Below are 26,913 nucleotides of genomic sequence, written 5' to 3'. Positions count from 1 at the left end.
GGCCCTCAGTGTATGTTGGAGGCGGAAAAAAGATCTGCTTTTTCACATCTAGACCCCTTGGCATCAATGACCATGTCTTATTTGACCCTGGATCCCTACTAAAAATGTTGGCATACGAATATTTTTTAAAAGTTTGCTGAGTGAATAAATGTGGTTCAGAAACCATAAGAAAAATCTGACACAAGCCAATAATGACACTTTGTAAAATCCACATAAAGACATTACTTTCTGAATTAGAATAAAATTTTGCTGTGATTCCAATAAAAGGGAGCCAGAGTTTCTTGGAGACATGGCTGATTTCTAGGGCTAGGAAAGGAAAAATACAAGATGAACCTGGCACAACTTGCTGGTTAGAAAGAGATTAAAAAAACAAAGGATGGGTCATGTTGAAAGGGTGCAGAAAGCAGCCTAAATGAGTTCCCAGTGGCCAAAGCTTGAATCTGAGCAACAAAACAAGGAGTTATTAATATTAATGATATTAATTTATAACCCAAAGACCAAAATAAAAATCCATGAATCCACATGCACATAAACAACTGAAAAAATAAATGACTGAAAAAGAACACATTTGTACAGAAAAATCCAATTAATATATATAGAAGGTATGAGAGAACTAAAGTCACCATTAGAACCCCCCAGCAATCACTGGTGCAAACAATGCCCTACTGACGAATGCTCAAATTACTGGGCAAAACTTTAAAGAAAAAGGCTACCTACACATTCTTAGAGCACCTTCCCGAAATATTTCTTGATTACTATAGTAACTTCAACAATTATCTACAAGTTCTTTGATACTTTTCTCTCTAGCTGGTGGAACTTAACGTCCTTCACATTCAAATGAGGGCTGAAGTTAATGACTTACTTCTAATGAATGGAGTGTGGAAAGCAGAAAAACAGTAACTTCATAATGAAGAAACTTGCTGAAATGATAATACTGTGGTTACATTAGGATTAATAAAACATGTTGTTTAACAATAATTTCACTTATCACTTCTTTCAGTGTGATTACTAGAAAACGTCAAGTTACATGTGTGGTACTCAGTACATGATTGGATAGTTCCAGTCTAAACAATTCTGTTTGTGTGCCAAGTCGTTTCAGTCATGTACAACTCTTTGTGATCCTATGGACCATAGACCGTCAGGTTCCTCTGTCCATGGGGTTATCTAGGCAGGAACACTGAAGTGGGTTGCCACGCCTTCCTCCAGAGGATCTTTCCGACCCAGGGATTGAACTCACATCTCTTATGTCTCCTGCACTGACAAGCAGGTTCTTTACCACTAGTGCCACCTGGGAAGCCCCTAAACAATTCTACCAATAGATAAAAGGATAATAGCAGTCCTTATCAAGTGATCAGGGTTAATAACACCAGTAACAATTGATACCATGTAAATACAGACGTGCACTTGATACAAGACAGGCACATCACCTCTGTGGTAGTCATCCCTGAGTATCCATAACCTCAGCCCTGTACTCTTCTGTACTGTCTAAAATTATTTCAAAATAACAAGCTTTTTAAAAAGCAAAATTTATGCAATTTTAATTACATAATGTTAAATAGTACTCAATTTAGATTAATTTCCTAGTTATCAAACTGAGATTCTAATGACTTTTATGCTAATAAAAACTTTTTTAAAGCTTTGAAGATATATGAAAATGTGACTAACCTAGAAAAAATTATACCCACTAGAATCTTCATAAACTAGTAAAACTGTATCAGTTCACTTTTTTGGTGACTATTCTCCAGTAAATACCTAATTCAGTTACCCCTCAGTTAAGATTCATGATGACACAGGCAATCTCCCGCTCCTTTCCTTGGTCCCTGATTTTATCCATTAGCCATTTGGACAACAAATTAGTTCCCCATCCTCACAGATCCACAGTTTTCATACCCCTGTTCTCCACAAAAAGAAAAGCAGTAGCATGCCACAGAGAAGCAAATCTGGTTGCTCCATTCGCTCCTGAATTTCCAACTGCCTTTTTTTTTACCTCCAGAATTCAGAAATGTGGATGAGTTTGCAAGACTCTCAGAAATACGTGGTCTCGTTCTCACCAATAACACTATCAGATCAAGTTTCTCCCTTCAGTCCAGAGTTAGGCCTTTCCCCCTGAAACCATCATGTCATTCTTCATGCACTATATCCAGGGATAAAATACAATCCTGCAGTTAGGCTAAACGTTCCTCACTGGTTTACTGCCACAGAAGAATGTCCAAATTCTTTATCACAACAGAGCAGTCATTCCGTGGCATGATCCCGACTTACCTATCCTGCCTGTTCTCATCACTCTCCAACTTTCGAAGCTTATGCTACACATAAACCAAACTGTTTGCCAGAAAAGACCAACTTGTTTGGCGTCTCTATGCCCTAACATATATCCTCTCTCCTTTTGTTTTATCACTCACATAGCTATTTTTATTGTAAATTATTTTAATACACACAGATTCGCAGTAGTTAATATGAGCAACACTTGAAATTTATTTTAGTATTTAAAAAATTACAAATGTGAACAGCATTTTCTCATAGTACTTAAGAGATACACTTTCGGTACAACTTCTAATAAAACCTGCTGAAAAATTATTGCCGTTGACAGTCAGCAATCATACAATTAAGGACATTAAAGAAAAATCATTCTCAAAAGTGTGTCTGATGCTATCTCTTTCAGTTTTCTCTACAGTGAAATCAGATGTAACAAATGTTTCCGAACTCAAAGATTATTGGATTAAATAAAAGAAGTGTCTTTTCAGACATCTAAAAAATATTTTCTTTATGGCTTTTTCAAAATTAAAACAGTGTCAAAGAAATGCAAGCATTTTCTTTAGGAAAAAACAGCCCAGGTATTGATTAACCTGAAGAGACCAGTATAGTATATTTTCCATTTAATTTGGCTGAACACAGACTTAATTTTTAAATTATATGTGCAATCTCAGGGTCAAAGAGCATTAACTCCAAAAGCAACCTCAGAGACCTGGTTCAGTGTTTTGAAGATGAAGCAACTGCTGTCCAGAAAGACTATCACTTGGGTGGCAGAAGGCTTTTTGTACACAGCTAACCATTTTATTTTAGTGAATGCTGAAACACTGCTCAAAACAGTAATTGTTTGGAATATAAAACCTGTTAATATTACATGCTAAAATTATTTAACTACCTAGTTAGGATGAAGGTCGTTATCTTCCTCAGGGATTAAAATATTCCCTAAATATGTATAATTAACTTCCTGATAACTTTCTAATAGCTGATCTCAAATACTGCCTTCTATTAGCTGTTTACCAGAAGCAATGTTAAAAACAAAACAAACATAAATAGCATAAAATTATTTGCTGTGTAACTCATTTTGAGAAGACATTCATTTGAATACTCATATTAGCCAGAGACTGAGTTCATAAAATTACAATTGCTACCACACACACGTGTGTTAGTCGTGCAGTCGTGTCCGACTCTTTGCAACCCCATGAACTGTAGCCTGCCAGTCTCCTCGGTCCATGGACTTCTCCAGGCAAGAATACAGGAGTGGGTTGCTACTTCCTTCTCCAGGGGATGGATCTTCCCAACCCAGGTCTCCTGCACTGCAGGCATATTCTGTACTGTCTCAGAGACGAACAGAACCCACATGAAAGACCTCAATTGTTCATTTAAAAAACGGATCTGAGTTTGAAAAGACTGGGAACCCCAGAGCAAAAAAAGAAAAAAAGAAATGTCACTTCAGGTCAACTTTCTCCCTTCAATTCAGAGCTAGGCCCTTTACCCCGTGAAATCCATCTCGTCATCTTTCACACACTATATCGAGGAATAAAATATACTTTCCCGAATTGTTAAAGGAATTTTATCTGACAATCTATGGTGGATTAAAGGCACCATCCCCCAACCATAAGCGGAGTCCCATTTTGTGAGACGGTGACGCAGGCAGCGAGAGAAGGAGGGGAGAGGCTGCCTTCCCAGCCACCCCCGATCTCACTCAGTCCCCATTCCCAGGGCTCCCCCACCCGCCCTGCCATTCCAACCAGGGACTGGAAGCAGCCGTAGTTTTGATAAGGCCTGTGGCCATGGTGGACACCGTCCCAAATCACACTTGCCAGGTGGCACTAGTGGTAGAGAACCTGCCAGTGCAGGAGACGCAGGTTCGATCCCTGGGTCGGGAAGATGCCCTGGAGGAGGAAATGGCAACCCCCTCCAGTATTCTTGCCTGGAGAGTTCTGTGGACAGAGGAGACTGGCCGGCTTCAGTCCATGGGGTCCCAAAGAGTTGGCCACGACTGAGCACTCACGCAGGCAAGAATTTTAAGTGAAAACCAGAAGGAGGTAGGCCCTTCTCTACAGCAGGAGAAAACAGAGAATGAAAACTGGCACTGGCAAGTATTCTCCTCCCTGTAAGAAAGCAAAGCTACTGTGAAAAAGGGAAGCTCATCCACAAACAAACAAGAGACAAGAGTATCAGCAAAGATGACCAGTAGCTTTCAAATCGGTGTGCTTCTAGCTGTCTCCTAAAGCCCAGCTGGCTCAATGCTCTTTCTTACAAGTGAGTTACCTGATCCATTTTGATTCTACTCCCTTTTTGGCTTAAGCTAGTCTGAACTGAGGAGAAGGCAATGGCACCCCACTCCAAGTACTCATGCCTGGAAAATCCCATGGACAGAGGAGTCTGGTAGGCTGCAGTCCATGGGGACGCTGGACATGACTGAGCGACTTCACTTTCACTTTTCACTTTCATGCATTGGAGAAGGAAATGGCAACCCACTCCAGCGTCCCTGCCTGGAGGATCCCAGGGACAGGGGAGCCTGGTGGGCTGCCATCTATGGGGTCGCACAGAGTTGGACACGACTGAAGCGACTTAGCAGCAGCAGTAGCAGCAATCTGAACCGAGAAAGGTCTGAGTCATATACCAACTTTGGGAAGCTGACCATGACTCTCAAGACAGAATATCACAGGTAAATATAACTAACGGTAAATTTCAAAATCTCCTGAACCTGTACAAAGCCTAAATGGGGGTAACCAGCCCTTGTCATTTTTCGTGTATGAAATACACATCTTAAAATGAAGTATTAACCTACTAAAATCTAACATTTATGATTAACACAAGCACATATTCAAACTGGTTTATCAATTACCCATCTGTGTTTTTCTTTTCCTGTTTCAAACACTGTAAGTATGTTTCTCCAAGAAAAGCAGACAGCACTCACATATGTCCTTGGACTTCCCCAAATGGAGATTCCAAGGTACTAAACTCTCTTCCAACCCTCCCCTAAATGCTGACCTTTTAATGAATTATTTCCACTATTCTATTGTAAGGACAAACCAGTTTAAGTCTATCAGCTGGTCACAAAAACATTCCTGAGAAAACAATTCACTCAAATATCTACTGAACTATCAGGTCCTGTTTTAGGTCCTGGTGTGACAAGACAGAGCCCATCCCTGTTCTCAGGGAGTTTAAATTATAGCGATGCACTTAAAAAGATAAATCAACAATTAAGGCTATCAGAGAGAGAGATAAGTGCTATGTGACTGAAAATGGCTAGGGAGTGGGCAGCTACTTCATTGTGACCTTTCTAAGGTCTCTCAGAGGTGAGGGCATTGGAACTGAAATCTGAATGACATTAAAAAAAAAAAAAAATTTGCCATGACAATCTCAGGGCAAAGCCTGAGGCAGAGAGTAAAGCAATTAAGGTGTTGAGACAGGAACAAGCTTGGTCTGTGGGCGTGGAGCTGGTGTGGCTGGACACAGTGAACAAGGGGAAGGGTGCCATGAAACAGGATACAATTTGTGAGGTGGCCAAAGGGCAAATCATGTGCTGGTGGAACCTTCACAGGCTAAGGAAAAATATTTCAATTTTATGTTAAGTATGATGGAAAACCCACAGAGAAAAAAGAAGGAAATTGACACTTTTTGAGCATTTTATATAGTATCTACACAATAGTATGTACAAATGTCTCTGCCATGCATTCTATAAAACTATATATGCATTCATGTAAGTTATACCATATGTAATTACCTTAGTATTTATCAAAAGATATGCTGTTATGCACAATTTCAAAAAAAAAAAGCAGCCACTCTTCCTGTTACTACCAGTTCTCAGTTATCAAGTCACTTCTACATCGATTTGTCAAACCAAATGAACCAACCAATACTATCTATTACCAAAACATACATGAAGAAAATGCAAGACAAGTGAGACTAGATAAAAATAAGGCAGCCAGCTATTCACAAGAGTATATGACCCCAAAAAGGGAACAAAGCAAGTAGAGAAGAAATGAGAAAACATACCTAATACAAGAAGCAAAGAGCCTACAGATACGAAAGATTAAGTTATCTACTTAAACAAAAGTACTCTCAGGCAGACAAGTAAACAAAGTGTAAAAAAACGCAAAAGCTTATTCTAGGATGAATCCTGTGTTCATTCCATTTAATAGTACTCTGCCAGTTTTAACAACATTACAAGTGAAAATGTTCATCTTTTAAATGCACTAACCTTAGGAATTTTTTAAATCTGCTGATGAATTTTAAACTTTAATTTATTAAGTACAAGTGTTTCTTAAAACATCACTGAAATGTTGTTGCAAAACTGAAAATCTTACCTTCCCTGGTTTCCAGAGAGCAACTATCTCCCTCTGACAAAAGAATCATCTTTTATACCTCAGTAAAGCTGGAGGTGTGCAGGGGGGCAACCTCCTCTGTGGAAGGCTTCAAATGATAACAGACACATCTACCAAGATTGCTTATCTCTAAACTCCACTCCAACACCCAGTGTCTCAGATTATCCTGGACATTTCCAACAGTAGCTAAAGGCAGAGGATGTTGCCCCACTTCACCCTAACAACTGAATATTACCATACCCACTCCTATTTCTTCCATCTCTGATCCTCCTCAATCTTCCATCTCTGTCTCATCATCAAATGAGAATGTAATGCCACTGCCAGCCTATACTCAGTAACAGAAACTCAGGAAAAAAGTATAGGGTAACCTCATGTTAGAATGTAGATAGCTGTAGATCAGAAGAAGAGGTCAGAATTAAGACCCAATTTGGGCCACAGAGTCACCTGCACTGCAATGCCTGGTTTAAAGAGACAAGGGGCATGGAGTGTGTTAAGCCCTAAGGGAAGGCCACGGTCAAAGGGGAGACATCAGTAGATGTATCGACTGAACACACATACCAGGAGGTCAAGCAAGAAAGGCATTATCAGTATCAGGTAAAAGTTCCAATAAGGGGTGGAGGGGAGACCAAGAAAAAGTACACGAGTACCACAAACATGTGGACAAGTCCACAAAACATCCCAAAATCAAGTGTAACTGCTAATGTCAGGTCAGGGTCTTTGTTTCTTTTAATTCAGGTTTTGATCATACTCACTGTCTCATATATAGACACCAAAAACAGGATGTTAGATCATCAAGCAGACCCTCACAAGTCTTAAAGAAAGAACACAAATCCAAAAGTCAATGAATTTGTGAAAATGGATAGATCCCTTTTCTACTTCTGCATATCTGAATCACTGTCTCAGAAGTCAGGGTTTACATCAGCAGATGAATGGATAAGAAAGCTGTGGTACCTATACACAATGGAGTATTACTCAGCGGTTAAAAAGAATACATTTGAATCAGTTCTGATGAGATGGATGAAACTGGAGCCGATTATACAGAGTGAAGTAAGCCAGAAAGAAAAACACCAATACAGTATACTAATGCATATATATGGAATTTAGAAAGACGGCAATGACGACCCTGTATGCAAGACAGCAAAAAAGACACAGATGTGTATAATGGACTTTTGGACTCAGAGGGAGAGGGAGAGGGTGGGATGATTTGGGAGAATGGCATTCTAACATGTATACTATCATGTAAGAATCGAATCGCCAGTCTATGTCCGAAGCAGGATACAGCATGCTTGGGGCTGGTGCACAGGGATGACCCAGAGAGATGTTATGGGGAGGGAGGTGGGAGGGGGGTTCATGTTTGGGAACGGATGTACACCCGTGGTGGATTCATGTCAATGTATGGCAAAACCAATACAGTATTGTAAAGTAAAATAAAGTAAAAAAAAAAAAAAAAGTCAGGGTTTATACTAGAAAACCTGTACCTCACTCAGAGAGCGTCATGGATTCAGATCAACATGAATGCAACGTCTATCCTGTGCAAGGAATTGGACAGATGCTGAGGAAAAGATGAGTGAAATGCAACTGTCTTCAAGGAAGGCCATGCGCGTTGAGAGAGTGTTAATCAACAATTAACACTCAGTCAAACAGAGATGTGTGCCAGAAACAGATGATCAGTGGGCACAGGCCAGGATGTTAATTGAAGGATGTCAGAGAAGGAAGCTTGATCTTCAATCAAACCGTGTAACTTTAGCTGGTCAATATGTTAAGATATGTTAGTTTTAAATAGTACAAAACAATTACCCATATTTCCTTCCTGATGAGATGTAAGAAATTTGGTATGATGGTTACTCCCTTGTTAATAATTAACGCTCTTATGAGACGCACCCAGGGTTCTTAATCCAGAGCTGTTCGCAGATTACCCCTAAAAAAGCCTTTTATATTCACATTTATTAGCAACCAAAATCCCTTACGATTTGCATGTATACGTTACAAAAATTGGGGCATCAGAACTTCAGAATCCTAACAGAGCCTCAGAATACTACCTAAAGACGTGAGAACCAATAACTGTAATTATCTATGCCCTACCATTCAGAGCAATACTTTGCTTCTGATTTTTGAGTACTGATTCTAAATCCAGTGAATAATGAAATTATTACTTGTAAAATAAAATCAGCTTACCAGTTTATAAAAGCATGTTTAAAATCAGTGTAGAAAACAAGTGCGTACCACATATTAAAGCAAGCACAGTTTCCTGAAAACTTACTTATTTTTACACCGATACACACCCTGTGTTACCTATAACACAGGGTGTGTATGGGTGTAAAATATTCATGTATTTCTTAGTGAAAGTCCAATTCCAAGTTTGCAGACTGTGTAACACTAGTATTGGAAATGACTCATCATCCAAGCAGTGTCCACTGAGAGCCAGAGCACGCTGGATCTCCCAGACTGGAGAAAAAGAAGAGTGATTCCACCCCAAAAAAGCAGGAAGATTTTACTGTTTTTAAAAGGCAGTAACTTTGTTTTCTCTTGATGCATCTTATCAAGAAGTGACCAAATTCAATGCAAAACATCACAACATCACTGTAAAACAACATATGTATTAGAGACACAACAAAGCTCCACAACACACATCCTCATTTTAGAGGGAGCAACAAAAGCTCAGTTGCCAAATCCAGTCACAGCTCTCTGAACTGGAAATGGTAACCATCCCCTTGCCTGCAGCTGCCACAGAAAGCCATGATAGTTTACAGGAGAGTGTCACTTTCCTGTCTCTTTCCTCAGCTGTTGCTGTTGCAGCTAACAAAAGCACCAAGCAGTAGCTAGCATTTGAGAACATCCTATATGCTGGCCCCATGACAACTGCCTTCACATTTCAATCCTCACAACTGCTCTACAGAGAAAAATTCCCATTTGTCAGAGTAGAAACCAACTGGAGTGGTTACATAACTTTCCAAAGCCATACAACTGATAAGCTGGGGTGCTGTTTGCTGTGCTGAGTCGCGTCGGTCCTGTCTGACTCTCTGCGACCCTACAGACTATGGCCAGCCAGGGTCGATAAGCTGGAGTGACAGGATTCAAATCAGGGACGCTGAGCTCCAGAGCCTGAGCTTTTTGCCACAGTAACACCCTGCAGAAAGAGTTCACTGCCAAAGATCAGACACAGAGCCTACCTAGGCCTCTCACTGCTGAAGACAGAGGCCCGGCCCTCAGGAAAGGGTGGCATCAGGTCACAGAGCAGAACGTGATGCACATGAACAGATGCTATCTTCTCAGAGGTTGTTCTAGCTTAAGTTGAAAACTATGAGCACAAAACAAGGCAAGACCCTCTACTGGTAAACAACCAATGAACAACTACAACTGACACAATTACAAGTGACACCAATTGCAACCCAAAATAGCATCAAGATCTAATGTATCTATCTCCTTAGAGTCAATAACACATTTACCCAAACTCACAAGTAATGTTAGAATCCATGCAATATCACAATCCACAATTCCACAAATCCCATTATACCACAGACTTATCATAATTACTGAAATTAACTACTAAACTATGAGAACTTCCACTTTCACCCAATTTCCTAAGCCCTGACAAAACAACACTTTTGAAATCAGGCAACACTGCTGTAGCCAACATCTCTTTGCACTGAGTTAATTTCAAATTATCAACCATGGACATGACTTGAAAATCATCAGTTTGCTATCACTAAACAATTCCACTATGACCCAGTCATGACACAGAAATAACACGTTTTAATCATATTCAGTGACTAATTCTGCCAACAAATCTGAAAAATAAAAATAAGTTTTTGCAAAAATATATACAGTTCCAGCTCTTTAAGAACTGACTGGAATGCATGGAAGAAATGAACAGTTTTCTGTCTTCTTCTGACAGCTCAAACTGAAAGAGCTAGGAAGATTAAGAATTCTTAACTGGCTGTCTTGCTCTTTCACAACTGCTACTTTTTTTGAAATGGTAATACTAACATAGCAAAATTCAAGCAGTTCTACAGATGAACATAAACCTTTCCCACATCTGGCCACATGATCTCCCCACCTCAACCCCACTCCCCAAACCCTGTCACTGGTCTCCTGTGTATCCTGCTGGAGTCACATGGAACACACAAGCATACATGCAACACACACAAGCACACATGCACACTCCATCCTGGGTGTCCTTCCCATTCCTCTCCCCGTTATGCTAAAATGGCAGAAAGCTGTACAAGACCTTTTCTGCCTCCATGTTTTTTCATTTAAATATATCTCTGAGAAGATCTTAAAAGTACTAGAATTTAAACATCAAATCTGAACAAAATCTGTATAGAAACAGTACACACAAAACATCTCTCACCAGGTGTTAAAACTGGTGACCTCTGCTGGCAGGACATATAGAAGCCCAAAGTCAAAGAAGTAAAAAGGGTCTGTTAGTTTTTGCACAAGAATAGGGAAGTTATTGGTATTTCCCTGATACAGCAACAAGCTTCACTCCAAACCCCAGTTTAAGATCTCCAAATATATATTTGCTTACTAAGGAAAACAGACAAAGGTGATTTAGGGAAAATCCATCACTTAAGTGGGTGAAAAATTTTCAAGTATACTGCATTATGGAGAACGCAATGGCACCCCACTCCAGTACTCTTGCCTGGAAAATCCCACGGGCGGAGGAACCTGGTGAGCTGCAGTCCATGGGGTCGCTAAGAGTCAGACACGACTGAGCGACTTCACTTTCACTTTTCACTTTCATGCACTGGAGAAGGAAATGGCAACCCACTCCAGTGTTCTTGCCTGGAGAATCCCAGGGACGGGGGAGCCTGGTGGTGGGCTTCTGTCTATGGGGTCGCACAGAGTCAGACACGACTGAAGCAACTTAGCAGCAGCAGCAGAATACTGCATTATACATTTTAAAATAAAAGATGATAAAAAACATTGATACAGCTACAAACAGCATCTAAAAATTCACACACATATAATAAATTTTATTCTATAAAACAATAATCATACAGAAAATGAAAAAAATATTAAGGAAATTCATTCATTATCTACTCCCATTACCTTATTTCACAAACCCAAAGTAGATGACCCAATTGCCTTACACTGCCAGTTAATGACATCTGACAATCGCAAAATAGAAATGGAACAAAATTAGTACACACTCTACCCAATTAGTCTGCTCAAATTAAGGGGAAAGCATAAAACACCTCTCCCTAACCCTTAAGTTGTGCTCCATTAGCAGTTGAAGGTAACCACCGAAATATGCTATTAACTGTGAAACTCTGGCAAGGTGTTTGCTTACACTAATGTCAAGTACTTCCTATTTATTATTCTTTGTAAGATGCAGATTTTTCAGTCCTCCAATATACTAAGAAAATTTAGCTCTCTCTCAAAAAAAAAAAAAAATCACAAAATTAAATGACCAAAATCTCAGAATTTTAATATAGGAATTGATTGTACAAGTATCAGTAGAATGAAAGAGCAAACTTTAGGAAGCATTTCATCTTATCCTCTTATACCTTTCTGGAAGCTAAATGACTTACCCACATGACTGGTTTTGCCAAAAAAAAAAAAGGCCAAAAATTCACTTAATATTGAATCCACCATTCAGGTACATAAGCAGTTAAGAACAAAAACACAAACATCCACTACCAACCAAGGCACTGGTCACCTTGTTATGATGCCTATCACTCAGGATACAATGCAGAAGGAAGGAAGGGGGAAGGGAAGGAAGGGAGGGAAGGAGGGAAAAAGAGGAAAGCAACGGTACCAACTTTGATCTCAGACAAAATAAAGACGCAGATATCTAGTCCTTAACAAGTAAAAATTCTTTGTTTTAAATTACTTAAAAACAGAAAACCTCACCTTTGTTTAAAAAAAAAAAAATGTTTGAGAGTCCTGAGTACAATTTCACATAAAAATAACATAAAGAAGTCACTGGAATGACCATCTCTGACCCCTGACTGCCGTGTTTTCTTCTGTATTTTAAATTCTACCTCCTGAAAGAAATGTTCAATAAAGAGGGAAACAGGTGGCAAACTCCCCAGTTTAAACATTCAATACCTAGTCTTCCTCATTTATTCCTCAAGTTGATCATTTCACATAAATATCTTACTTAACCCTCTGGAACTCTCCATTTACTGAAATGGAACTTCTGATCTTCCAGCATGACCCTTATGGTCTGACTGTACTATTTCTGAGCTGTGACTCTAAGCTCTCACAAAGCAGGGTAACATTTAACTTATTTTGACACTGAAACCTTCTATCTTAAAACTCTAAATGTTAAAAATTTCAAAAGGACATAATACCAAGATAGTTGCCTTTAGAATAAATTACCCAGGTGGACTGGTACCTCTTTACCACAAAAAACTACTGAAGAGGGAACTCGCTGGTGGTCCAGTGGTTAAGACTCTGTACTTTCACCGAGGTGGCACAGGTTCAATCGCTAGCTGGGACACTAAGGTCCCACATGTCGCCTGGCCAAAAAAAAGGAGGAAAACTATTGAAGAGAGATGGTTACAATGACATTCCTCTGGGAGACCCATTGACGCTGTATGATAGATAGTTAACACATTCATAGTAACAGCTCAGATGGGATTCCAGTGTGGTCAGAAGGCTGTCACATATAGTGAGAGCTAAAAACATAACCTTATTTAGACATACTACTGAGAAAACAATAAGCAAAAAAAACTGACAATTAAAAAAATAAAATCCAAAAATCTTTAAGTTTCATAACAACTAACACAAATATAATCAGATAAAGACAATTTAGCGTGACATGATTCCCAACTAGACTAGGTTTTTCACCAGGACTGTGGCTACTATCCCAGGATTAAGAGAATAAAATTATCCATTTTCATTTCACTCTAAATAATGACTAGGTTCTTTTTCTCCCCTTCCTTGTCAACACTGGCGACATCAAAATTCAAATTAATGGTTATGTGACTATAGTATAACTAAACTTTGAAGGCTTAATTCAAAAAGAAGCTTGACACAGTACCAAGAGTGAAACAGGACTGTCACTGTTCTTATTTAAACATGGGCCCTCATAGAAACAATCCATTTTATCATGAAGATAGTATAATACAAAAGAATTTTGCTACATACTCTAAGGAAAATTGGAGAAGGAAATGGCAACCCATTCCAGTATTCTTGCCTGGAGAAACCCATGGACAGAGGAGTCTGGTGGGCTACAGTCCATGGGGTCACAAAGAGTAGGACATGATTGAGCAGCTAAGGAAAATGGTCTTTTCCTTCAAGAAATCTAATGGTAGTTGAGGCAATGTGACACATTCTCACAAAACAATAAATAATTACGGAGTCTGCGACATTCATTAAATCCAATCCAATCTCAGAGAAAAAATAGCCTGAGTCAGGATGGCCAGAAAAAGCCTCATGAAAGTGGGACTGAAATGAGGCTATAAAAAGGACGAAGGGAAGAAGAGCACACGCAAAGGCAGAGTAGTGAGTATGACAAAACTGCAGTGCCTATTTGATAGGCAAGCAAGAAGCCCAGTTGGCGAAGAGTGGGAAATAAAGCTGCACAGGTTAGAATGGAGCCTTAAAGGCCAGACTTGAAGCATACGAACTACATCCAGTTGGCAAAGGGAAGCCATTACAGGTTCTTCAGCAGGGGACTGACATGATGAACCAATATTTAAATGAACTACACTGTCGGCAGTTAGAGAAGATAGAAGAAAGGCTGCCCAAAGCACCCGGCCAGAAAAATAAAGCAATAACCCAGAAACCTAAACCCATTCCTTCCTTCCTTCCTTCACCAAGAAAAGAGACTGCTGGTTAAGAACGTGGCCTAGCAAGTCAGACACACTGGGCGGAAGTCCCTCTCAGCACCCCTTCCTTGCTACCTGAGCCTTTGTTTCCAAGCAGTTGGTAATTAAAAGAGCAGTCACTCTGTCACAAGTACCTGCCAAAGCACCTTTGTGGTCCTGACACATGGGAATTCTAGTAGTAGTTAACACTACTGCTGAATTAAGAGTGACAAAAAATGCAAAGGGAAAATAAGACTCAAGGATACTTCAAAGGAACAGAACCTCCAAGCGGAACTGTCTTGATAGCAGCTGAAAATGTAGAACACTAACACAGATAAAAGGTTGAGACTGAAGAAAACATTTATAACCTACTTAAAGTAATCACTCCAATTTAAAAAGCAGATCCTAGACACTGCGGATCCATCCTCGAAAAATAAGATCTCTCTTTATTTAAAGAGTTAGAAAAGGTTTCAAATGGTTCAAGCAGAATTTAAAAGTCCAAGTCCCAGCAACAGAAGGACAGCAACAAAGACACACAGAAGACCCACCACTGGCTACACCAACCATGAACTTGGTATCGCTTCCACTTAGCGTTACAACCCAGCCTAATGCTTCCAGTAAGCCTTACTTAAGTCACAACTTCAGGAGTAGATAAATTACGCTAAGCATATGTCAACTATTTTGCCCAAGAATTCAGGAAATAAAACTGCTAAATACTTTCTATGACATTATGCCCCTACTTAAATAACAAGTAAATAAAATGTAATGCAAAGAAGCAAACTTCAAATCCAAAGCCATCATCATCCTCAACACCTTATATTTCCATAATGCTTATTTGTCAGCAACTGCTCTCAGCAACTTACACATACTTTTTTTTTTTTTTTAATCAAAGTGTCCTGATGGCTCGGAGGTAAGGAATCTGCCTCCCAATGCAGGAGAAACAGGGAAGATCCCCTGGAGGAGGAAATGGCAACTCATTTCCTTCCATGTATTCTTGCCTGCGGAATCCCAAAGACAGAGGAGCCTGGCGGGTTACAGTTCATGGGGTCGCAAAAGAGTCAGACACGACTTAGCAACTAAATTCAGCAATAGCTGATTTACATTGTTGTGCTAATTTCTACTGTACAGCAAGCGTCTCAATTATACATACATACACATTTTTATACATACATTCTTTTCCACTATGATTTATTCCATGAGACTGGCTATAGTTCCCTGTGCTATACAGTAATTCGTTGTGTATCCATTCTAAACGTAGTAGTTTGCATCTACCAACCCCAAACTCCCAGCCCATCCGTTTCCTTCTCCCTCCCTCTTGGCAGCCGCTAGTCTGTTCTCCGTGTCTGTAAGTCTGTTTCTGTTTTGTAGATAATTCATTTGTACCATATTTTAGATTTCACTCATATCATACAGCATTTTTCTTTCTCTTTGACTTACTCCACTTAGAATGATAATCTCTAGTTCTATCACATATATAATTCTCTTAATCTGCTCAACTCTATGAAGTTGACTGTCCCACTACACAGAGGAGCAAACTAAGACACAGTGGAATTGTTCCCACAAGGTGATAAAATTCGTAAGGGATGAAGCCTGAGTCTGACGCTGGGGAGTTCACCTTGAGAACGCCTGACAGAATCTGTCAGCTGCACAAAATGACTTTTATGATTTTTCTTACAAGTTTTCAGAAATATGTGCTCTGAGGATCTGCTTTTCCTTCTTAAGTATGGAATCACATTTCCTTATTTCTGCTGGCAGTATATGGAGAGGCTACATCACTGCAGTGAGTCTTAAAGTCGGAAACACAGCAGTGGACAAGAAGATTACATCTTTCTAATAAACAGTTCTAGAGTTAAGCCAATGATACGTGTGCCTTATGAATTTCATTTATCTACACAATGACTTGACCCAGTTGGTAGCAACCCCAACTATAGAATTATAAACTTCATTAAAAACAGTAGTTTTTCAAAGGATATCTGCAGATAAGACTGACAAAGCTTAGGCCCAGCTAAAGTCATCTAGAAAGAAAATGGACTAGGGCTCAAACAGAGGTCTGAATACTAGTGCATCATTTGATCCTTTTGTGGCCTTGAACAAGTGAATTAACTTACCTTCACCTCACTAGTTTTTACCATCCACAAATACTACCCAGCTCAGGATTAGACTGGGGTATGAATGACATAGCAAAGCACCTCACACCTTTCCTAGAGCACAGCCCAAGCAGACTTCCTTTCCTTGGACTCTTGATAATAGGGCTATTAACTGTACTCTTAAGGAGTCCAAACCCGGAGGTGGTGAACAGTAAACCTCTCCAGCATAGCCTCTCTCACATAGGTTTTTTAATTCAAGTATCTCTTGGCAATAGAACAGGATATACCAACATGTGGTCTCCAAACCAGACCACACTCTTACCAGTTGTTTGCTACACAGCCCTGGGGTCCTAGCCTTTCTGTACTATGGGGGTGTATAAATAACTCGATGTTGGCTGCTTTTTTTTTTTTTTTTTTTGCATGTTAGCGACTTACACTATGTCATTTGAAATGAGTCAAATTCCATGTACTAGAAAAATATAAAGTCCCAGACAGTGCCAATATTTCTGCCATCTCTCTCCCCTGACTTACAACTATTCACATTCTTCTCAATTCGTTTTCTACAAATAACACAGAAAATGAATAAATCCAACAAATTATGTCTTCCTCAAAATGTGTCAAGTCAGAAATTCTATGTAGTAATAACTGCTGTAGTAAACTGGAGATGAATCCTTTATCAGCTACTCATTTGACAAGGTTGTACTTATATTTCATTGCTATATATGAACAGATATATTTGTTCAACAGGTTGTCATTCAAAAGGTCCATTAGTCTCATCTCTTATCAGTAACCCCTATGTTTATAGTAATTCTGCCCTTTCTGCATGTTAGCCTGAAAGGCTCCCAGTACACAGGAAGTAGTTACTTCTTATTCTTACTCTCCTCCTGGGCATGTTCTCATGATAATCATGATAAATCTTATGTTGAGAACAGACCTAACAAAGATCTCTGAACATGCGCCAAAAAGTTATTAAAATATTCAATACTTCTTTGAAACAACCAATGAAAAACTATAACCTTCACAAGGGGTCATTCCATTTACCACGGGTGTTCCCCATATTAACAACCAAAGCTGGTACACGTTGGAACAAAAAAAACCTCTTATAAAACTAATGATGAACCTTGCAACAATTTTTATGCCATTAACAAATAATTAAGTTCCTTAACAGTAAAAAAACTTTTTCCTTGTACATACTGTTTTCATACCCCATTCGGTTTAGTGCCTTGCCCTCTAGGTCTGATTCTAACAACTCAAATGGCAAAAAAAAAAAAAAAGTCGTTTATGGATTTAATGGTTGTGATTACATATATTACATGGTGCAAGACAGCAGAACTGGGGTGAAAAAATATATATTCCAAAGCAGCAGGAAAACCTCGACTTAAGAGCAAAAAGTATAAACACAAATCACAAGCCTAACCACTCTCAGGCATATTTTCTGCTGCCCCTCCTCCACAGGTAAACGCTAACTATTTCTAGAACGGCGCTCAATGATAATTTCCGAAGCTTGCTTGCCATGAACTCCCATGATACAACCCAACATACACACTGTTTTCATGGAGACAAAGCTGCCCTATTTCGCCAGACTATAAACTTATTAAAAGAGTGAGAACATACAGTCCCAGGAAGTCAAGATTACTAAAATACACCAATGCAGCATGAGTCTGATTTAACAAAAATGAAAATAAACCACACTGGGAAAACCAAAAAGTCACTCACTGTATCTTCAGCGTGTAATCAGGATATTTATCACTTTTTAAGTAAATGAAAACACCACCAGGGCCTCATATTATCCGACCAGATAAAGGAGTCTTTAGGAAAAAAGGGGGGAGGAAAATGATTACCTAATTATATGGGGGAGGGAGAATTAAACCATTCAGACTAAAAATAACCTACATTTCACCCACCATATTTTATGAGCAAGCTTGTTTAGATCAACAGAAGGGTCTTCCTTGGAAAACCAGAAAGCCAACAGTCAACTTCCCTCAGTCAACTACAAATCATATAGGCACTAAAACTCTTCACCTTGGTGCCCGCACAGTCCACCGTTTTAAGCAAACTCCAGACACAGAAAAATCTAGTTTTTAACTTGGTTCCAACACTTTAGTCATTCGTAATCACCACATTATTTTCGAGAATATCATTAGACAAGCTAAGAACGGGAGCGTTTTTTAAAAGCCATTACAACTCAAATTTTACATGAAACACACCATTTTCACAACCCAAATTTATTCTCGGTTGCCCCTGCAAAGTGATGCCTATTTCAGCAAATTAGGAACTTCCAAAAATACTGAACACGCTCACACACGCATGGCTTCCCTCGAGCTGCCATTTCAGATTAATATTTCACTGAAATAAAAGTCTGCTGCTGTTCAAAAAATGACATCGGTTGCAAAGAGGAAGTTACCGAGAAACCACCCTCACAACGTGGCCTTTACACTGTCAGAAAATAATGTGACTCTGAGCCACCCAAAACTTACCAGGAAGCTAGCAATAACTTTGCCAATTCTACACTTCTGAACCCAACTTCAAAAAGGCTCTATCTGAACCCAACTTCAAAAAGGCTCTATCAAATGCCTCCTCAAGACGCTAAAAAGCTCTAAGTTACAAATAAACACGTCCCGGAGTGCGGCCCTGCGGCCGCGCGCCCCTCCCCCCCCCCCGCACCCCCGCCCGGGACGCGCGCCCCAACAGCCGCCCCCCGCACGCCGGCCGGGGTCGCCGCGCCGGGGCCTGGGCCGCGCCGGGGGAGGGGCGCGGACTTCCATCGCTGCCCGAGGTTTCGCCAAAAAACGTGCACCGAAGCCCTCTCCCCTGCTAAAAATAGGCTATAAAGGAGTCGGCCTCATGATGGCTCCTTGATTCAATTTGCTGCAAATTCTTTCCTGAAAGCCTCCCCCACAGACACATACACACACACCACACACAAAAAGGGGGTGTAAATGCACGAAGGGTGGAAGAGGGGGAGCAGGCCGACGTGCACATTTTCGGGGACAACAACATAATAAGGGTGAGGATCCCCCGGGACCAGGAAAGGGTAGGGGGTGGGCAGGCACGTGAGCATTTCAAAGAAGCCTGGGAGAGCAAAAAGGGGGGATGGGGCACCCTAAATGCCGTCCCTCCCTCCCCTCCCCCATCAAACCCCTAGCTCCCCGAAGGGCCAAGTTGAAAAATGCATGTTCCACTTGCGCCCATCCCCCCCCCCACCGCCGCGGCCTGCCGCCCCCCAGACCACCGCGGCCCGCGCCCCCCGCCCCGGCCCGCGGCCGCCCCAGCCCCGGGGTCCGGCCCCTGGCGCTTACCTGGAAACGGTGGCCTCCGACGCCGCTCCCCCCCTCCCAGGAATGGAGGCACAAGGAAATTCCCCTCCTCGCCGCCGCCGCCGCCACCTCCAACCACCCCCAAAATAACCCCTCCGGGGGGTGAGAGGCAATTATAACCCCGGCGAGCGGAGGGCGCGGGGGATGGGCGCCGGGCGGGCGGGGGCGGGGAGCGCGGCGCGGGTCCCCAGGTGGCGAGCGGAGGTGCTCCCGCCGCGGGGGGAGGGGCGGGGGCGCACGCGGCCGGCGGCGGGGGGAGGCGGCGCGCGGGGGAAGGGCGCGAGCGGGGAGAGGAATTGAGGCAGAAGGTAAAAGCTGTTACTAAGGGAAAGAGCCAAACGGTTCGGAGCAGCCAACGGCTCAGACACTCAACACTGGGGAGAGAGGAATGGGGACCAGCCAGGCACAAATGAGCTCGCGAGGCCCGCGGCGGCGGCGGCGGCCGCGCAGCAAAACAAACCCGAGCGGCCTGCGCCGGGCGGGCGCGCGGGGGAGGGGCCGGCGGGGGAGGGGCGCGGCGGACGCGGGGAGGAGGCGGCGGCGGCGGCGCGGCGGGGGGGGCCTACGCCGGCCCCGCTCCTCTGCCTCCCGCCCGCCGCGGCGGCGCTGGGGGCTGGGCGGGTGCGGCGCAGGCGTTTAAAAAGAAAGCAAGACCCGCGGGCGCTCCCAGGCGCCGCCGGGCCCCCGGCCGCCCCGCCCCCACCGCCGCGCGCCGCCGGGTGCGGGGCGCCTCCGGGCCGGGTGGGGGCGGGGAGGCGCCGGTTAACTTTCCCGGGGAGGCCGGCCGGGCTCCGGCGTGGTCGGGGGCGGCCTGGCCCCGCGCGCACCCGGGCAGCGCGGCGCGGCCGGCGGGCCACACGCACGCGGTGAGCATGTGCGGAGAGCGCGGCGCAGGCATCATATGGACATTTGTTTGGGAAAAGAGCTGCTCGCACCTTTGTGTGCATAAATACATATGTTTCGCGGAAGCCTACCTGGAAAGGGCCTTTATCTGTAATAAGCGATTTTCAAAATGTGATCCAGAGCACCGGCTCTGTGGAGAAAACACGCGCACACAAGAAAAGGGTTTTGATACTAAACACAAAGCTGTAATTGAAGTGTTTATGCCCAAATGTACTGTGAATTAAACATATGGTGGTATTTATCGTCTGGTGGGTCTGTTTGAAAGGTTTTGTCGATCAGTTCTCGTTTTACAAAAATAAAATAATGAACTAAATGTTTGCTAAACATACATACCTCTACGGCAGCATCGACAGTAGAAGTTTATTCACTTTGTCTACTTTTTGCATGTGTGTAGCTCATCAAGGCGATTTATAGATTATAACTTAGATGAGTGATCATGTAACAATATTGGTGAGGGCAGCGGGTTGTTTTTAAAAAGGGTAGCACTTCACAGGTTTGAAACAAATGTGTTTGGTGTAAGGTCCTCAAAAAGCAGAGCTTGGGGTTTTCTAGGACCTTTGTATAAGCCTAAGGTATTAAAAAAGCAGCTTACTCCTTTAAGATTTGGCCTGAAAGAAACCTTTTTTGTTAATATTTTCAGTTACTGCTGTCTTCAAAGTAAAATAACAATTTGCAGCCTTTTTAAAAGGTTAAGGGGTTCTGTTTTCCTACTTTTGTGCTTTCATATTTGGAAATTGGGGTAGTCAATATTGTAAAGCAATGGTAGTTTCCTCTCAGTATCAGAGACCTAAATTCTCACACCAAAAAAAAGTTCATTAAGACTAACTTTTACACATCTGGACTCTGGGTGGCCTAATAAGCTCAGTGATGAGACAGGTGCCCTTTTTTGGCCAAAGTCAAAGGCTCTTGCCCCTGTTGAGTTCTGGAAGGAACTGCTGGAGGCCTTTACAGACCTTTGAATGTCGGCTGGGGGAGGTTGGGGAGCGGGTAGGAAAACCATCAGAAGAGAGGGAGTGAGATTGGAAACTCCCTCCCAACCACCAGAAAGTGTTCAAAGCCTCTCTGTGGTTTGTCCTTAGAGCTATTTTCATATATGAAAGAGGGAATGTTAGATTAAACAATGTCATCCGATGGGAATTTAGATAACTGCAGGTTTCCAAAACACTGTATTGAGTGTACAGGGAAACAGCACAAAGAGAGCTGGTTTTGCATCAGAAAGATTCTGAAGCTCAGACTGACTTACTGCAGAACTAACACCTTTTGCAAAGGCTCTTTTCAGAAGTAATGAAAATATAATATTTTACTTTTTTGTCAATATTTGTAGTGAAATACATATAAATGTAACTAAGCATCACCTTCTGTTCAATTAGTAAGCTATCTCAGTACAACTAGGGTTCATTATCTGAGCCACCCAGTGAAACACATCTATGGGCCTAGCTTGTTTTGAAGTTACACATTGTGCCACCGTGCGTGGGTCCTGTTCAGGCAGTAGCTACTGGAAAATCAAACCGCCCATCTAGTGAATGAGGACTCCTCACACTGTTTCTTGACAGGGTTATCTCCAAACCAGGGATCCCAGACTTACCGTCCCTTGAAATGACATCACTCCCTCCCTTCACAAGGGAGGGCCCACCCTGCCTCGGGTTCCTAGGGTCCAGGGCTTCCAGCCTGAAATTCTTAGACCCTACACCAAGCTGCTATCTTTCCTAACAGAAATTCCTAAACTGTTGTTATCACATTGATAATAATAATAATTTGTTTGCATCCTTGAAGTTTATAAAGCATTTCTGTGCATAAATGACTTCATTTGAATATCATGAGAATAGTCACCGAAGGTGGGGACCTGTGCCATAAACTTGTTCCAGTAAAGTGAACTTCCTCCCCTGTGCTTACTGAAGACAGACTTGAAGTGACCTTTGGACAAATAAAAGCACCCAATGTGGAAAAGCCTTGGTTCTCCCTGTGAAGGGGTTTTAAGGGAGGCTTAGGGGCTTCCCCGGTGGCTCAGTGATAAAGGAGTCTGCCTGCAATGCAGGAGACACTGGTTCAATCCCTGGGTCCGGAAGATCCCCTGGAGGAGGAAATGGCAACCCACTCCAGTATTGTTGCCTGGAGAATCCCATAGACAGAGGAGCCTGGCAGGCTACAGTCCATCAGTAGACCCAATTTAGCAACTAAACAACAACAATCCCTTTGACTTCTATATTCCAGAACCTATCTGATATGATAAACATTGTGGCTTCAACATGAAATACTCAGATAAATGAGGCACCATTCAAATGTCACATGTATTGTTACCTCCACTCACTAATCATTCCAACACTTAGAGTATACCAGATCAGAGGCCTCACCAAAATGCAATAGTTAGGCAAGAGAGCAGCAGCAACAAAGAAGTAACTATTGTTACCAATTTCCAATACTTTGTCCTAATCTAAAAGCTGTCCTTATGCTTTGAATATAAATGTTAATATGTTTCTAAAAAAGAGAAATTATTGTTACTAAGAAATTTTAAAGCAAAGTGAGTGAAGTGGCTGAGTCCTGTCGACTGTTCCCGACCCCATGGACTGCAGCCTACCAGGCTCCTCCATTAACAAACAGGCACATTATTAAGAAGTTCTCTTGAACTTTCTAGCTAACTCTCCACAAAGAAAAACCTGGGGCCAGTAACTGTTACCAGAAGTTACATGTTTGTTATAAAATGACTAAACAAATCTTGACTTGTTTTATTTCAGTAATATTACACCCAGGGGGTGTGCAATGGCAAGATAGCCTACACCTTTGCAACTTTCATCACAAAGGAAATAGAACATTTTAAAATTAAGGTGGTTTAATCCCAGAACAATAGGATATCATTACTGTATTTTTAAAGCCACCGTGATGTTTTAAGTTGTTTACGTGAGCTGATCTATGTAATTAAAATATTCAAAACAAACTTAATAACATGAAAAAGATATCTGATACCAAAAATGTGATCCTGGCACTGTAACTCTTTTTCGTATTTTTACTCACCCGGGAACGCAGTGGCTTTGTGTCTGCAGCATTTACCCTCAAGCGTCTCTCTGGCACCCTGTGATATATTTCTGTTTCATTCTGACTCAGTTTGTGCAATTCTTTGTGGCTCTTCCAGTGTTCAGGGTTTGCCATCCACAGCAATGCACATCTCAGACACGCATCTCAGGATCTCACCATACAAGCTCCTTTTCTCCATCTGTGCTTAGCACACGACGTGTGACCTTTCCTCATCAGTGTGAACCTTGTCAGTTTTCTGTGACTCTGTGACCCGATTTCATTACAACAATGAACTTTACTTGGGAGTCTTCATTTAAATTACAAAAGCGACACACAACCATCTTACAAGTATTTAGGCCTCTCAGATAATGGAAATAGCAGGTCGTATCCTGCCTTTGTGATTAGTCAGAATAGAAAACCAGCCACACACAGAGCATACTGCTGTACCCATCACTTACTTATACTGACCAGCCATGTGCTTCCTTGGGCAGTGATCAAAGCCTCACATTATGTTGATGGTTTTGCTATTCATTCGACAAACTTTTATTGACTGTTTAGTGTATCATGCATTGTTCAAGAAGTTGTTTACAGTAAACCAAACACACCCCCTATACCCATGTGGAATTTATGGTCCAGTCCAGTCAGGAGGGGGTTGGAAGGACAGATTTCAAAAAATACATGCTCTTCCCAGGTGGCGCTAGTGGTGAAGAACCCTTCTGCCAATGCAGGAGACATAGGAGTCGCAGGTTCGACCCCTAAGTCAGGAAGATCCCTGAAGAAGGAATGGCAACCCACTCCAGTATTCTTGCCTGGAGAATCCCATGGACCGAGGAACCTGACAGGTTACAGTCCATGGGGTCACAAAGGCTCAGACACCACTGAAATAACAGCATGGCACACATATTAGGCTACAGTTTGACTTCCATAACAAAGACAATATAAAAAATTGTTTAAACAAGATAAAAATTTATTCCCTAACGTGGCCATTCCAATGTAAGCATTACAGAACTGGTAATGTAAAAAGGACCCAGCTTGTTCTACTAGCTCAACACGTATCTTCTTACTGGTTGCCTAACTTCGCCTTTCTGGCTCCTGCCATCACATTCAAATGCCAGTCATTGGGCTCTTTCAAAACTTGTCCTGGCAGTTGTGCTTATCACTTCCACGCAGACTCACTTGGCCAGAACTTGGGTATATGACCATACCTAAGTGCTAGTAAGTCACGTAAATGACAGGTACCAAACTTAAAAAAGATGGGAAGATGGTTGGGAGCATATATTAGTTTAGATAGGGCTTTTAGAGGAGGCTGCTCAGTTAAGGTGACCTGTGAGCAGGAAACAAAATTGGGGGGTGAGTGAGCAAAAGCAGAAGAAGGAGGAGGGGATATCAAATACAAGAGGGTGAGAAGGTAAAGGTCTCTCAGTCATGAGAATCTTTGTGACCCCATGGACTGTAGCCTGCCAGGCTCATCTGTACATGGAATTCTCCAGGCCAGAATACTGGAGTGTGTAGCTGTTCTCTTGTTCAGGGGATCTTCCCAACCCCGGGAATAAACTCAGGTCTCCTGCACTGCAAGCAGATTCTTTACCTTCTGAGTCACCAGGGAAGCAAATACAGAAGAACAGAGGCAAAAGCTGTATTTTAGGGGTAAAAGTGATGCCAGTGAGCCAAGCAGTGGCCAAAGAGGGAGTCAGGAACCAGATGTGAAGGTCTTTTTCTTTTCATGAGATGGAAAGCCATCAGAAGGTTTTGAGTGGAGAAATGACTTGCTCCAACTTCCCTTTTATTATGGGCAGTGTCAAGTGCAGCTGTACAACAGTGGAAAGGGGACGGCTGGTTAGGGACTAATGTAGAAATCCCAACGAGAGGGTGGCACGTGGGGGATGGTGGCAAGACCTGGTTAAAAGATACTAAACTCTGTGTACATTTTATTTATTTTTAATTGGAGGATAATTGCTTTACAATGGTGTGTTGGTTTCTACTGCACAACAACGTGAATCAATTATAAGTATGTGAGCGAAGTCGCTCAGTCGTGTCCGACTCTTTGTGACCCCGTGGACTGTAGCCCACCAGGCTCCTCTGTCCATGAATTATAAGTATACATATACATATACCCCTCCCTTTTAAGCCTCCCTCCCACCCCTCTAGGTCATCACTCTGTGTATATTCTATTTAATTTTAAAAATAATTTTATTTATATTTAATTTGTTTTATTTTTTGGCTGTGCTGGGTCTTCAGTGCTGCATGCACTTTCTCTAGTTGTGGCAAGCAGGAGCTACTCTTCATTACGGTGTGCAGGCTTCTCATTGCAGGGCTTTCTCCTGTGGCAGAGCACAGACTCTAGGGCTCACAGGCTTCAGCAGTTGCAGCACATGGGCTCAGTAATTGCAGCCCCCAGGCTCTAGAATACAGGCTCAGTAGTTGTGGTACACAGACTTAGTTGCTCTAGAGCATGTGGGATCTTCCCAAGTCAGAGATTTAACTCACATCTCCTGTATTGACAGACGGATTCTTTACCACTGAGCCACCAGGGAAGCCCTCTGTGTACATTTTAAACAAGCATCAGGGAATATACTTGTGGCATGAGAGAGAAACACAACAGTCAAAGATGATTCTGAGATTATAGACCAAATAAGTAGAAGAATGGAATGGCCATTTATCAAGATGGAAGAGGCTGGGAGATGAGAAAGTTTATGAGGGAAAAATCAAGAGTTTTGCATTACACTTTGATGTGCTGATCAGACATCCCCATGAAAACATCAAATAGACAGCCAGAGACCCAAGTCCAGTGTTCAGAGGAGGGATCAGAGCTGAAAAACATCATGTTGGGACTCATCAGTTAGGTAAAGATATTTGAAATCATAGATCTGGATACAACTGGCTAGAGAGTAAGGGTAGGCAATAAAGAGCTCTCTATTATCTTATACTGTCTCTGGCCCCAAATATCTCCCCTGCTCTTGATGGGCTCAGAAGCCTAAACGTATTTTATCACTGGGTGGATGTAAGGTGACACTCTATTTGGACAAGGACATTGTTGAAAAGAAACCACAGATCATATTAATGGCTACCAGTTATTAAAGCTTGTTGCTTGTTACCAAGCACTTTTATCTTTGCTGCCCCTAATTTTCTCAAAAAACCTGGAGAGGTAAATAATATTGTTATCTCAGTTTGACTCTGACTCATAAGAAAACTAAAGTAACAAGACCAAATAGCTTATGGAAGTTCGTGTGCCAAAGGGCAAAACAAGAATTTG

General features: G+C 42.0%; 1 protein-coding gene across 2 annotated transcripts in view; it reads right to left on the bottom strand.

Moving 5' to 3' along the window:
- TBL1XR1 (TBL1X/Y related 1) overlaps positions 1-19,795 on the bottom strand; it is a 173,212-nt gene extending 153,417 nt beyond the window's left edge. Inside the window, exon 1 of one of the 2 annotated variants that reach the window (XM_052638498.1) lies at positions 19,731-19,795. The gene's annotated coding sequence lies outside the window, so the exon portion shown is untranslated. The remainder of the gene's footprint in view (positions 1-19,730) is intronic. The other variant, XM_052638506.1, reaches the window with a different exon arrangement.
- Between the last annotated feature and the right edge of the window lie 7,118 nt (positions 19,796-26,913).

The sequence above is a fragment of the Budorcas taxicolor genome, chromosome 1, assembly GCF_023091745.1.
Source record: "Budorcas taxicolor isolate Tak-1 chromosome 1, Takin1.1, whole genome shotgun sequence".
Taxonomy (NCBI): Eukaryota; Metazoa; Chordata; class Mammalia; order Artiodactyla; family Bovidae; genus Budorcas; species Budorcas taxicolor.
Note: the sequence above shows the minus strand (reverse complement) of the source record. Positions and strands in the feature narration are given on the sequence as shown.